Source organism: Columba livia, chromosome 2 (genome assembly GCF_036013475.1).
Source record: "Columba livia isolate bColLiv1 breed racing homer chromosome 2, bColLiv1.pat.W.v2, whole genome shotgun sequence".
In the NCBI taxonomy this organism is placed as follows: Eukaryota; Metazoa; Chordata; class Aves; order Columbiformes; family Columbidae; genus Columba; species Columba livia.
Window position 1 is genome coordinate 57,587,061 of NC_088603.1, and position 14,056 is coordinate 57,601,116.

Genomic DNA, 14,056 nt, shown 5'->3' on the forward strand with positions numbered 1-14,056 from the left:
CCAGCCTCCTGGTGCGAGGGAATATCTGCTTTGTAAATGGCATGTTTCAAAGTCACATTTCACATCCAGCACATGTTTATAATGAAGTAACTCCTATTAGCAACTCTTGGCACACCAGTCTCCAACATGCAGCATCGATTCTCTGGCTACTGAAGCTGCCCTACTGCCTTGAGACTTCTAGGCTTTGCATCAATTTTATATCTCGGTGCTCTCTGGCAGAGGTTTAACATACTCTAGAAACTCATGCAGAACATCAGCTACTTTTCAACTAAGACATATATATTTCACATGAACGGTTTTTACTTAGTTTGCAGGAATGCTGGTTTGTGAAGTGTGCTGACAATTCAGTGTTGTCTCTTGAACTATGGGCCATTATTATTACTACTGAAAATGTTGTTCATTAACACTTCTTAAAAAACCTCTTTTACTTGTATGTGGTTTCACAGAGTGCTCTGGTACTCACTGGAGAAACACAGAGATGAGAACAGAAAGAACGGGAGTGAACAGCCAAACTAGGGGGCCTGAGGCCATAAGAATATGGGGAAAATGAAAATAGTAACAGAAACAGAGACCTTCAAACACTAAAGTTTGATGCCCTGCAGGTTAAATTAATTCAAAACTAAATTTCTGCATTAAGGGAAAACAAGTCAACAAGAAATTTGTCCAAAATACTGTCTTTGGAAAACCTGCAAATTCAGCAAGTTGGGATCACTCAAAATAAGCAACTAACCTCCAGACTGGAAACTTTTTGAATTTGGTGCCATTCGTATGCAGATACACACAGTGCATTGTTTGTACTGCCTCCATGGAAGTGGACACGCTCAAGAAATTAGATTTAGTCAAGAGACAGGTTTAGGGTACCACATTTTATTTTTATTTAAAATAAACAACATGGATCTTGAAATCTTAAGGGCACAGATTTGTCAAACAAGCAATTAGGAAAGCCAAACTTCCAGGGTATCATGTAATGAACAGAGAAAAAAATAATTACATGTTGAAGAATAAAAGGACATCTACTAATCCTGACTAGAAATCATGATCACCTAAGTAAACTGATCGTTCTTTTCAGTCCAGTTAACTTCAGAAAGCCAAAACCATAACTACTGCGCTTGCTGAAAAATCAGTGGAAAAGTGAATGACTAATGCTAAGATTTCCAAGGCTCCTCAAGACCTTAGGGATGTGCCAAGGCATAGAATGCAACAGGAACTCATGTACTTTTCTGTCATGCCTTCAAAAATCTCTCCAAAATACTCCAGTTAACAGAAGTGCTCTTTCCAAAACACGATTGAGACCACGCTGCTCGCAGGGGGGAGAGGAGCTGACACTATCAGGACTATTGGTAGTTTGGAAAGAGAGAAGCTTGTTTAATATCCAGGATATGATGCCTTACATCAGCTCTTACTTTCTGAATAATAAAGTTGCTAGAGAGACTAAGTTTCGTGGAAGGGGAACAAATTACTTCCTTTACCTTTGAGGGCCCTTCCTCGCATCCCCAAGGGGGTGGAACAGGGCAGCAAATTATGTTTATTTTTTTCCAGTGAGGTTGAAAATGAGGAAGGTGCTAACAGATTGCTGAATTAATTCTTAATTTCCTATTCTAATGCTCATTCTTGTTATGCCCTGGATTAAAACAAAGAAAAGAATCTACCAAACATAGATGAAAAATTACAACAAAGAGAAACAACAAACAGTAAAGAAGGAAAGGGGGTAAAAGAAGTTGAGAAAAACAAAGACCACTGCCCTCCACACTTTTTATGTAAAGTATATAATTATTTTGTCAACATTTATCACAGATTTCAGGCTATATAATTCTTCTGAATTCAGAAATGGATTTCACAGAGATTGACAGCTTTACTAACTATTCAAAACCACAATCCACAGCGCTGATTTCGGAACAGAAGGGAGTCCAAGCAGGGCTGCTATTAGGCTTGGGCAATTAAAAACAAAAACATAACAAAACAGAGGAATGAAGTCCACGTTATCTTCTTGGGTATTTTTTTGCCTTTGCAAAAATGACCTTTAAAATTCATTATAAGGGCTCTTGATTAAATGTTCTGATTTACAGCCAGTAAAAACATAGAAAAGCAAGTGCTGTATCTTTGCTAGCATGAAAATGCCACAACTGGATTAATTTTTCAGTTTTCTGAGTTGTACCAATTTTAATAAAACACTTTAGAAAAAAGTCAATTACATTAAGAAAACATTAAGGAAGTGTTTGTCAGCACAGTAATGGTCATCTTTAGAGATCATCAGAGGTCTAAGATGGCAACCATTCCCTACACAGTCTATGTCAAATTCTGCAGAGGACACAATAATGAAGTATTTTGACCTTGTATGTTGGAGAGGAGAAATCTCTAAATAAAGTACAGACTTCCTAATGTGCACATTTGCACCCAAAATGAAAGTCCTCTGAAAATATAAAGAAATAAGAATGATGGCAATTCATAAAGAGTTTCTCCTTCTGAAAAATATTTCATTCAGGAGAGGAAACAGGATCAAAATTCGCCTGAGTAAATGCAAACACCTACAGTGCCCTAAGGCTGTAGCTGTGTAGGGGGGTGTGACTCATCTTAAGGTAAACATCCGAAGTGAATCAAATAAATGATACTCTCAAACTACCCACTCATCTACTGACCATAAAAAGAGCAACTGTGAATAGCTAGCTGCAGACCTCTAATGTTTGGCAAGATGAATCACAGCATGGGTATCTACATTTTCCTAACAGCACTGTTTTGGACAGGCAATTTATCCCTTAATCCCTTGTCCCTTCGCCCCTTGTAAAGGTTATATTTCCTATGTATTTTCCTAGTTATAATTTGAGAGAAATGCAATAACTGTTGTAAGTCTGAAGTACCTACATCAAAACTGCCTGGATTACGTGTGTGTGTGAGTATGGATCTCTGGATCCCTTGCTGTGAAGGCAAGGACACAATGGTATTGCACCTGATTATATGCTCATCATGAAAATATCTAAAATATTGTCAAAAGCAGCCTGCAATACTTTGAGTAACATAAACTACAGCAGCTGATTTTCATCATCCAAAGAGCTACTGATAGTTTTATGAGCTGTGTATCGATGGGCTCTTAATAAAAAGAGTGACCTCAGTTCCCAGAGAGCCCTTTGGTTTCTCCCGCCCTAGGAATTACAGGCTTCTCCAGTGGAATAGTCATTTCTACTTGTTTGCTCCATTGCACACCCAGAACAAGAAGTAGTGTGGGGTCTGTGTTAGGTAAAGGAAAATGTAAATCAAACCCTCAACCCTAGTGTTGCACTGGGAACTCATTTGAAGTGCAACAGTAGGAGGAGTTAAAAGTCAGATTAGTATCATATGAATTAGAGTTATTACACTAAATGTGACATTTGAGAAATTGTACACTAAACAAATAGAGACGGAAACAGAAGGCAGCCTAAGCGTTTTTGCTGACTCTCACGTGCACACATCTTAAACTCTCAACAAACATTTTAATCATAATTCTGCAGTACATTTGGCAAGCAATTCTCAACCAGAATTCCCTCCCTTCCCTTTTCCAAACTTCCCTGGTTGCAAAAGCACTTCTGCAGCCAGCCAGCTGTTCACTGCTTCATGTTGTCATAGGGAAAGAAGTAGAGTAAAATGCACATACCAATAAAATCCAGTGTCAATGTTGCTGAACCTGTTGGAAAAGGGCAAGTTCCCCTGCTTCTGATATAGCTGAATTTTACAGGGAGTTAACCAACTCTCCAGGAATGCAATAATAATTACTTGGGAAAATGATAATAGTATGGGTAGAAGAAGGCCAGAGCAATGACCATTGAGTTGTCAAACTGCTAGCTGCTGTTTTTCACAGTGATTTGGAGTCCCATTGCTCAGTTAGCTGCAGCATTAACTTCACAGAACACTACAGGACAGCGTGTACTTCTGCGGTCAAAACCTGGGTCAGATCCTCTGGCAAGATATTCTGCATTTTCCAGGATGGATCCACAGCCACACAATTATTTTCTTTTCCTTGCTACCCTCTCTAGTCATCACAGTTATGAAGGTGGCTTTGAAGAAGTGCATGGAGTGAGACAAAGTAAAGGCTACCTGAGCAGTTTTGAGGATGCAACAGCCACCTCATCTGTCACAGCGACTTGTTAAACTACTGAACCTCAAAGGTGACAAATATCAGCACAATCATTTACCTGCCCATCATTTAGCAGAAATGTCAAGACTGTCCCATAATCCAAATTGCCTCCCATGCAGTGCCAGGTAGAGAACTGAATACTACAACAGAGGGAAGAATGGCTGTTTCTATTCTGTACTCTCATCTTCCCACCCCTCCGCCCCACACTAAAATATTAAATTAAAAACTTCCTTTCTTTTATGACTTGCTAATGTGAAAAAAATATTCAGAATTTAATAGAATATTAATTTAAACTGGTAGAGTTATTTTTGTGTAATTCCCTGTATTAGCTGAGAGCACCTTCTCATATAGTTCAAATTTACCTGGCAGGGATACAGTATTAGCTTACAAACATGCAGTTTCTAGGAATAAAGGCACTTAAAGCAGTGTTACAGGACCAGTTTGACTGTAGTCATATAACTAGGGAACATGAAGGTTGGAGGGATATCATGTGAGAAGCTGTGTTGTACAGAAAGTGGATAACGATGTTAGGAAGGGAGAAGATGTATCTCCTCCCTGTGGTATATTATATAAAATGGGCAGCTGGAGATATGAAAGGACAGGATGCTTATTTTACAAATCTCAGGTCAGGCTTTCTCCCCAGGACTAAGGTAAAGATAAGCAGCACTCAAGGGCCTTCCAGGACCACTCACCTGGCAGACAGATGACAGGAGATCCACAAGTACCTCCATTCCACCTCCAGCCACCGTCACCTCTGCAGTGTGGCTCCTTGCCGGCTCTGCAGAGACCTTTGACTTTCTTCCAAACTTTTGTCAAGACCATACTCGCTACCCTGTGAATACTGACAGCTTGTCACTCTGTCTTTTGTGACAGGGATGGGTAAGAACAAAGAATACAAAGAAAAGACTACTAGAGCTCATGTAGGATGAAGACTAAAATACAAGATCTGTTTTTTTTTTAGTTTTTTTTTTTTGTTTGTTTGTTTGTTTAATACATTATTGAACTATTATGAAACATTTCAAGCTCTTTGGTATTATAAACAAATTTCATGCCTGTAGAGCTGGTAATGGTCAGGCACAACAGATGCCCAATACAGAAACCTAGGGCTGTCCTCTCAGCAAAGACTTAGATTATTTATGCTACTTTTTCTATCACGCTCACTAAGAACACAAGCATCTTTGATGCTTTGGCAAGGCTTCTGTAAGTACCAGATACCTTATTTGATAACAAATCATGGAACAGTATTAAGAAGTGTCTGACAGAAGGAAAAACAGCGCTGTATTGTTTGTATCAGCAGCCACAAATGGAGATCCACCTGTGATCTCAGACAGCTGAGAGAATAAACAAATTCAAAAAGTCAGGTTCTTAACCTCGCAACTTTCGCAGGTCTGTTAAAGCCCTTTATGTTTCTTTTTTAATGTCATTTTTCCTTGATATTTTTTGACATTAAAATGAAACGACACCCTCCCCACCACCATGTTAGGAGTTGTCATTGAAGGATTGCGTTGCAGCTGCTGCATTTCACTGAATTCAAAACAGTCTGGGTAGAAGCAGCGAGAAAGAATTTCTTTTTTTAATGTTCTGATACAACCCACTGATTGTGCCATCTGTCCGACACATGATGAAGAATCTCTAAACAGAGAATAGCTGTAGGGGACATAGTACAGTATTTGTAGATCTATGCTTGGTAAGAGATAAGAGCTTGTATTAAAAAAGCAAATTCGGCTTCTTTGAACACAATATGTAATATTAGACACGCAGTATGTTTCCGGCATGAAGCGAGGAAAAAAACCCAGCAGATATGTCCAGATGGAGGGGGGAAGTACCGCCAAAGGCAGGACAAGAATAAGGTGCTTGCTCCTGTGTGAAGACCATGTCAGTACAATCTGCCTATCGCAAGCATTAAGGAAGACAGTAGGAGTTTTAAAGATGTCTTTCTGCAATGCAGGAAGTCACACAAAGGATAAAAAATACACAGCTCAAACTACCATGGAAAGAGTGTGCAAAACTGTGCTAATAAAAGTGACAGAGCTAAGTACTTCAGCTAAGTATTTAATGGGATTGTAACAGCTACCTTCATAAATCTGTCCATACCAAATATCAATTATGCAGGGATCTATCGCACTGCAATAATTTCTCTAAATTGGCTTCTCACTGGCGCCTCTCCAATTATTTTTAGTAATAAGGATAGTATGTCTTTATCCCTTTTGACTGGCATAGGACAACATATCTTCACAGTCTGATATATTTATAGGTCACTTCACCTCAGAAAAACCTGTGGGTATCGCAGGAATTTTAAAGACTCAGGGAAAAGCAGAAGATACCAGAGACAGGCAAACCCTTCACCCATTGAGCAGCTCTTCTCAGACCCCTCTTTGAAATATCTCCATCTGTCCTCAGCCCCGACTGCTGCTGCAGTGACACAGTGGGGGCAGTGGCCCACCAACCACAACTCCATGGGCAGGTGAGGCCTGTGCAGATGAATCCTTCACGTGCTCTATAGGTACGGAGCCGGCCCAAGGCCAGAGGAGGCGCTTTTAGGCTATGATGGTCTGTTCAGAGATCTACTGCCTGAAGATCTCATGGGTTTAATCTTCTCTCTTCTAAAAATGCATTGCTAAAAGCCCAGTCCCTATAGCTGGCAAGATCCTTTCAGCAGTGCTATTAAATCTGATGAGAACAGACACATTTTGAAGTCATTATTTGTTTAAGTACTTGCTTAAACAGAATGAACAGAAACACTCTTTCCTATGTGTCTACAGCCTACAACCTATAATACTCAATGCCATTTTTTTCCCGCAGAGTTTAAACTATACAGAATTGGAAGTACAGCCCATGCAAACACTGTAGGTTAAATAAAGAACAAGCTAGCTGTCTGTGGTTTGACTACAAGATCTTAAAGAGTTCCACTTGAAAAGGCAAAGGAGCTTGTAAATTTAGCAAAACAAGCAGAAAACCAAATACCTAATACCAGCTTTGTGAAACTAGGGGAGCCAATGTACTTCAAAAACTGACCAATGGCTACTGCATTTTCTCTCACAGTATCCCATCATCCCTAAAAATCAACAGTTTGCATTCTATACAGTGAGAAAACCCGCGAGCTCAAAATGCCACAAGCACAAGAATTCAACAAGAATGATCCATTTCTGTGCAGGAGGGATTTACAGGCTATTAACACAACCATCCTGTTGCAGGCTATTAACATATCCCGTCAACTTACTAAATTCAGTTTAATTACCAGTGCAATTGCCTTACCAGTCATTGCCTTCAGACTTCATAGTGCTGGGCACTGTACAAACAAAAACCACATGATTGTCCCAGTTGCAAAAAAACTACCAGTCAAAGGAACCAAGACAGCAAGAAGATGGGATAAGAAGCAAACCAGCGTAGATTGCAGTCTTCTGCCACAGTTACACAGCACACCCAGTGACCCAGCCAGGAAAAACACCTTAGTTTTTGTACAGAAATTTTCATCAGTAGGTCTCACAGCACTTAGAGGATGTCAGGGGCATTATTCCTGTCTTTGAACCGGGTAAAATGAAGCACAGAGAAAAATGCTTGGAGTGGCCCTGAGTTACCCAGCAAAACTTGAGAAAATATGCGAGTCTAACAATTCCAATTCCTAGCACAGTTCCTATCCATTGGGCTATGATGTTTCTAATAAAAAAAAACCAAAACTGAAACCTTTAATGAAGCATAATAAAACCAATCTTTTTCTTACAGGGTTAGATCCAGACAGAATATTGGAACAACTACCCAGAAAACAGGCAGTGAACATTCATGGCAATAGGTATTCACATTGACATCGGATCATAAAAATCACAGAAATGCTAAACACTTTGTACATTATGAAGCCTGTGTCCTCCTTGATTTCATAACTCCTAGAGAGAGGCATGGGGAAAACCTAGTGCCGAAGAGAGTGCTGCTTGAAAGTGAAGGGCCCTTCATAACTCATAATAAATACTAAGAATTATCAGAGCTTTTCCTGAGGTGACAGAGCCACACAGCAGTTTCTAAACCTTCAAGTGGCTAATTCTGGCAATACGTCCTTCCTTCTGCTTCAGACCTGTGACACAAATTACTTGTCAGTATCATTAGTTATTGTAGATGAGTTATTTCTCTGAATGTGTGTACATGAAACTATCTGTGTAGTGGCAATTATAAAAAAAAACAGATTAACGGATAGAGATGTTTGTTAAAAAAAAAAATAGAGTAGGGCTGATTTAACTTATGAAACAATAACCTTCAATATAACATAATCTAGTTAGTGCTTTTTTTTTTTCAACGTAGCTATAAAGAGGGAAAAATTAATATATATATTTAGATACCTTAAAAAGTATTTCCTGGGTTTAAAATTATTTTGTCACAAATGTGAACCTAAAGAAAAAAAAAGAAGGTACCCAACACAAGTCAAAATACACTTACCTACTTCTGTTGTCTCTGCCCCTCTCCCTGACATACAGAGAGAAAGGTTTCAGATTCTCTAGTTAACTAAATGCATGGTCTAATTTCAGAACTGATTAATAGTTCACCTTTAAAACACTTAGTGATCCAGCTGTGATGCCATCCTTTTTGGGGACCTCTCTTGCCCCCAAAATCTCCATTCCTACTGAAGACTGACACTCCACAGCTGTTCGTTTGCTTATTTTTCCTGCAAAACTTCCTTTTGAGAAACAACATGCTGACAGACTCATTTGCCATAGTAAGGAAACACAAACTACTGAGACCTGTCAGAAGACTTAACAGTCTTCCCACTAGTTAAGAAGCTGCCCTGAATATCACTATACTGCATAGGTTGACTTTACGTTAATACTGTCACTGAGGCTGCCTGTAAGTTATTTAGGCACTTCTGATGTATTCCTGATGATTCCAAAATAAATAAACCCAAAAAAGGTTTAGGAAATAAATGGTGTTCACCTAACATTGAAAGTTGTTTTAAATACAACTTTGGGGGTTTTAGGCAAACAGCAGCCTTAAGTGTTGATTCTAGGAGGAAAATCTTAGGAAAACAACAAGAAACTAATTTTATGTGAATGTATAATTATGATGGAACACTAAAACGCATTCTGGATATCTGGAAGTACCTGATTTTTCTCAAAATTGCTCATAAAACAACAGTAACAATATAGTGTACTTGGAGCTGCTTCTCATCTTAGGATTTCAGTGTGCTTTTATAAATGCTAATTAATTAAACTTCAAAAGGCTCCTGTGAGATACAGTAGGTAAGTATTATTATACCTATTAAACACATATAAACCAGAGTTATGACATGTAATTATATTCAGAGTTGTTTCTTTTTAAATTGATTTTCCTCTGTAAAAGAAGATGCTGATTGTCTATAACTTTTAGAACAGGTTTTTATGAGTTCAGTTTTTAATAGGCAACATTTCATTGCACCTATGTTTGCACATGCATTTACTCATTCAGGGCTTAAGACTACACAGCCAACCAAAAGCTGATAACATTCCGTTCAAATGGTTTGTGAGACAAACAAGTCTTAGGCCACAACTAGGAGTACTTATGGGAAAGGGCACATTGATCTCATCAAAAATATCTTTTTCCTAGTTTGTAATTTTGGTTACTTCTCAACCAAATTAAAAGGTAAGAATAAACTCCCCCTTAATCTAGGAAGTTCTGACATAGCCAGAATATTTCGCCATGGAAATATTGTCCTAACCCCTAAAGGCTATCTCCATGCATGGAAACACAAAAAAAAAAATCTAAAGAAGCGTTTGTGTCTTTTCTATTTTAACTACAGACAGATCCATTACTAAAATTATCCACTCTTTTGGATCTTCCATCATTCTCACATCAGGAGCATCCGTGATGGTTTGCATCTGTTGTGGATATTGCATGTCATACGTTATTATGGTATACGCAGCCAAGGACAAGGCAATTGGGTAGGATTACATGCTGCTGCCCAGGCACGCACTTTAAAGGAGCACAGCATAGTCACAAACAGCCAGTGCTGAACAAAACCCGACACCATCTCAGCCGAATGTGCTCCAAAGTGAAATTGTGCATTGCAGAAAGCAGCACTTTCTCATCAGTTTTTGATTTAAGACCATTCTGATTTGCTGAGTATTCCCTGCTGGCTCCTGAGTCTGCATTTCATCCAAGTTCCAGAAGAACAGGATGTATTTAGTAATTATCTAACTGTAATAACCAATTGCTAAGTCTTTCAAGAGCAGACAGAATAATGAATATGTATGAGTTCCAAAACTAGAACCTGCGAGGCAATACAATTCTACTAATAATTAGCTTTGCTTTGATACAAAAAAAGTCACCCGATTGTATCAGGTGACCTGCATCAGTTAGACACAGGGGGATTCAATTTGTCACTTTTGGTTGTTCAGGAAGCAAATTGTATATGGAGAAGAATCTACTTTGCTTTGCCTCTGAGATGGGAGTTCCAACGTAATTATCAATGTGATTGTCATTCCCAGCCAGATTAGTAACAGTGGAGACTAAAATGTCTTCTCTGTGGCAGAAACTATATATTTGAATCAGCCTTTACTAGCTCAAGCGAACCTCGATCTGACAAGGCAGAAGGTCTAAAATACTAAGTATCACAATCTAATGCATTTTTATTTCCAAGAGAAAACACTGCATTTTCAAGCAATGGGGCGATTTTTCTTCTTCCGAAGCAATACAATCTCCTGCTGGTACCGTACATTGGCTGAAACATTGATTGGGGGGGCAGGAGCTTCTGCGTCATCTCTTCCCATTAATTTATTTTCATTTTATCACATGGGAAAAATGCCTTATTTCATATTACACATCACTTTTCCAGCAGAAGCAACTTGATTCCTGAAATCTAAGTCTTTTCACTATCCTGCTGGCAGAACACAGTACTGTTTCCACTGTTTTCCCTGCCTTTCTGTGAGGCCCAGGACACGAGACTGAGAACCACCCGTGTCTCTAACTTTCAAGTCACGGGCTGTTACTTTTATACCTAAGTGGTGGGGAGACAGAGTCATTTAGCCTACAGAAGCATAAGAAACAGGCAAATATGGGATGCGGATGGTGCAACTCACGCAACACAAAATAAGACTGGAAAAAGGTAAAGTTACATCAGAAGCACGACTTTTGGAATAGAGACTGTACCTGCTTGAGGTCAATCCCCACTCCACTGGTCACCTGGGATAATTTAGTATTTACCCTCAGGGGCTTAGTTTTGGAGAATGAGCTTTCTGCCAGAGTTAGGTGGTATGAGAAAAAAAAAAAACAACAAACAAAAGTATGAGCTACTTCAAAAGAAAATTTAATATTAATTCCCTGAAGGTAGATTCCTCTGATTACTATATAATGAAGTGCCTCTGATAATCCAAATCTGCCATCCCATATATATAAGTCCTGTCTATGCTTACAGACATGCCACCATCCACAGGAGACCTTTCCTTTTTCTTTTTGAATTTTCTTGTAGAGAACAGGCTGCAAACAAGCTCCATAGGTTCCAGATGCAAGTGACCAAAAAAAAAAGAGGCAAAAATAATGTTTATAAGCCTTCTGCATATGGGAAAAAATTCACAAACGTTTGTTCGATATTACTTCAATTACTTTCTACATTGGCTCTGTAATGCTATAGTCAAAGTGTCTGAAAAAAATCAGAGTAGAGAGAGGTTTTCTTTTGCATGGTGATGCCTAGATATATGGATGTGAAGGATATTATCCACCTGATATTCCTTGGAGTCAACATGCTAAAACACCAGGGTTTTTTTAGAAAGATGTGAAAAATAACACATTTTGCTTCCTATAGCATAATTAAATTACCTTTCTAAATTTGAAGTGGAAATATTTTACAGATTTAGATGTGAACTCATGACAAAGCAGCTCAAGACAAACAGGTTGGTTCTTGACATTTTGGTTATTATACAGCAGGCCAAGCTGCAAATGACGACATCAGATGAAACCCCCAAAGTGGTATTTCTTCCAGAGTAAAATATAACCTGTCAATACTGGATTTTGTTACTGCAATGTGCAAATACATTTCACTCACCTTCCTTTCCCATCACCGTGTATATAAATGTTATGTAGTAGCATAAAAGCCACAGAGTTAGAATGACTGTGGTAAGAATTCTGCAACCTTATGCTCCTGCCAGCTGCTACTATATCTGCAGCAAAATAAAGAGACATTACAGCCTTTAGAAAGCACCATCAAGTGGCTATTATACTGTAGTTTTACCTTTCAAGTCAGTGAAACAGCATGCCAAGAAAGTACCCATGGAATACCTAACCTGCAGTTTCAGTCCTAAAACTGATTAACATAAAACCTACAACTCTGAAAGCAACATGGGCTAGACAAAAGTCTTGTTCATGACTATGTGCTGCCCAAAAACATCACTTCCGAGCCAGCAGAGATCATATATATCAGAGAAGACACAAATGGGCTCAATTTGAAGAAAACTCAATTATTTCTCAAAGATGGTTTAAGGAACACTAAAGAGTTTCCACCTGTTGGGTGAGGTGGTACGAATGCACTTCTGGTCAGTAACCACCACTTAACAAGAGTATTTAATGAAAAATCATCTTCCTAAGGCATAATATGGCTATTGCTTTCAGTTACATATAGCTCTACCTTACAGCTCCAGTTTTTAGGTGCTCTTGTAGCTACATACCCTGTTACGCCACATGTATTTACTTCACAGTCTCTGGAAGGGAAGCTATGAGTGTAATAAACAATTCTAAGAGTTAGAGATGGTTGTTCATTAAAACTTCTTAAAAGGAAACGATCAGGGGTTATTGAGTTAGAGATGTTTGTTCATTAACACTTCTTAAAAGGAAACGCTCAGGGGTTATTGTGCAACACGGGAAGCCCCTGCCCTTTGTTATGCAATTGCCTTAAATGTTTGATCCTCTAAAGGTGGGAGGGGGGCAGGGGTAGGTGAGAAGATAGGAGATTAACAGCCTGGCAACAGAGGACACATTCGCAGAAAGAACGCGTGACGTGGCACCCTGAGCAACGAACCCGGGACTGTCGGCCCTATAAAAAGTTCGGAAGAAGTTTTTCCCGTGCGCGGCACTGGAGGAGCGGGGACTCCCCCGCCGCCCAGCGCTGTGTTTGCTTATTGCGTTGAAATCCATCGGGAATAAATTTCTGTTATTCAAGTTAATTTCGAGTCAAAATTTATTACAATGAGCATACCAGTTTTCTGTAAAAAAACAAACCAAAACCAAACCACCAAAATGAAAAACACACAAAACCAAACAAACACCCCCCCCCCCAAAAAAAAACACAAACAAAACCCCAACACACCACAACAAACTCACTCGAACAGTTTGTTAAAAATTCTGAAAACTCAGGTGAGTGTTAAGAAGGGATGTCTACTTCTTGTCTGCTTGAAACTCCATGCTTTGTGTCCATAAATCCAGACACCTGGAGATCTATAATGCCACCTTTAGAAACCCCAACACGAAAGCAGGTTTCCAAAGTGCAAAAGTCTGAAAGCTTTGCAGCCAAAGCCCATTAAAATGCTGAGGCAGTCTCTCAATTGCCAACTGAGTTTGACAATTTAGCAAGCAATCCAAGGCTGTATTTTGGAGCAGCCCAACACTGCACTAGCAGAAGGAGCCTAGAGATGTTAAAAAAAGATGTGGCAGGTTAGATGTTTTCGACAGAGATAAACACATATTATGGCTATGGTACAGGTGGTACATTGTGCTGGGGAATGCTTTCTGTAGAAGGGCATATAGTTCTAGCCCTCCGTCCAAGAAAGGGCAATTTAAACTATAATGATGAGTCCCTAATCTGGGCAGATGACAAAACAGCTTGGAAGAGGAGGCCAAAAGGAAGAATATAAGTGCTATCTCAGGAAGAAAAAGAGCTACAGACTCTAAGGGTCAAATGAGTACAAAAGCAGCCACTGCTGTCATTCTCAGGATTTATCTTAGTAGGATAGATCACAGGAGCCTCAGGCAATGGTCCTTAAGGGGTATTTCGGAAAGAACTTT

At 39.2% G+C, this 14,056-nt stretch overlaps 1 protein-coding gene across 9 annotated transcripts in view; it reads right to left on the reverse strand.

Moving 5' to 3' along the window:
* Window positions 1-14,056, reverse strand: part of TPK1 (thiamin pyrophosphokinase 1) — a 309,285-nt gene that overhangs the window by 32,302 nt on the left and 262,927 nt on the right. The gene's annotated exons all lie outside the window — the stretch shown is intronic.